The sequence below is a fragment of the Chrysochloris asiatica genome, unplaced genomic scaffold, assembly GCF_000296735.1.
Source record: "Chrysochloris asiatica unplaced genomic scaffold, ChrAsi1.0 scaffold00044, whole genome shotgun sequence".
NCBI classification, from domain to species: Eukaryota; Metazoa; Chordata; class Mammalia; order Afrosoricida; family Chrysochloridae; genus Chrysochloris; species Chrysochloris asiatica.
Window position 1 is genome coordinate 2,517,924 of NW_006408562.1, and position 1,407 is coordinate 2,519,330.

A 1,407-nucleotide genomic window follows, 5' to 3' on the forward strand; every position below is an offset into this window, starting at 1 on the left:
ATAGAGAATTGATGCATTTAAGTTATGGTATTGGAGTAAACTATTAAAAGTACCATTGGCTTTCAAAATAAAACAAAAGAAATCCATGTAGTAAGAAGTACAGCCAGAATCCTCTTTAGAAGCCAGAATGGAAGACTTGGTCTTTCATTCTTGTGATGTGCTATTAGGAGGGATCTGTATGGAAAAGGACCTCATGCTTGGTAAAGTAGATGAACAACAAAAAAGAGAGAGACCTCCAATAAGATGAATTGGCACAGTGGCAGCAGCAATGGACTCAAGCATAACAGTGACTGTCAGAATGCTGGATCTGCCAGTGTTTTGTCTGTTGTGCACAGGGTCACTATGTGTTGGAACTAACTCAATGACACCTATCAACAAAAACAACTATCAATGGATGCGTGCAGCTGTGTGTTCTCATCTTGAATTATGCCCCTCAGCAAATGAAGGTCCTCAAAGCATTGCTTTATCAACTTCATTAAGGTCAAGTTCATGTTGAGTAGGTAACATTTGAGTACCTTACGACCTCAGTCAGGGGTTCAATTTATGGCACTATACCAGAAAATGTTTCAATGGTTCCATGAGTTAACCCTCAGAAATGTACTGCCAATCCTTTCTTATTCTGCTATTACTCTACAAGTTCAACTGAAACCTGTCATTTTGAAACACCAATGACATAGCTTCCATCATCAGACCAACACAAAAGTTGCAACAGCCTTCCAAACTGACAGATATATGGAGAAATTGAATTTAGTTCCCTACAATTTATCACCTTAATGCTATTTTCTGTTTTAAGTGTCTATATTAAAACAAGCACACTATATTCATTAAAAAAAAGTAAATGGTGGTAAGACTAAGAGAAAGTGTCATAAAGGAATGATGATCCCAAATGATGTTTAGAGAACTTCAGCTATAAATGTTGTTAATTTCCTCTAACAGTAAAACCTGGAGATCCATCTACTTTTCACCCCAACCTCACAGAGTAAATTATTCTATGTAATCAATGGAATATTTCTCTTTGATGTCCTCATCCTTGAGGAAACTATTATAAAAAATATGTGAGGATACAGAAGCATACCAATAACAGAAGGGAATTTGGCATTACCTGTGTTCTTAGGAAGTATTTTTATTTTCATAGAGGTTCAGAGTGTTAAGACTTCTAACTGAGGTAGATAGATGTTTGCATATTGGTACTTGTTTACTTTTATGGGACACATGAAACAAACAAACAAACAAAAAAAGTTACTGCCAATTGACTGTCTCCATGCACAGTTGTGAACAAGCATCACTACCAGAAATATGAGTCATGGTGGGGCATTGTGGTTTAATGCGCTGGACTGTAAGGTCTGTTTGCTCACCAGTTGCTCCTTGGGAACCCTTTACAGTGTCACTATGAGTCAAAATAGACAC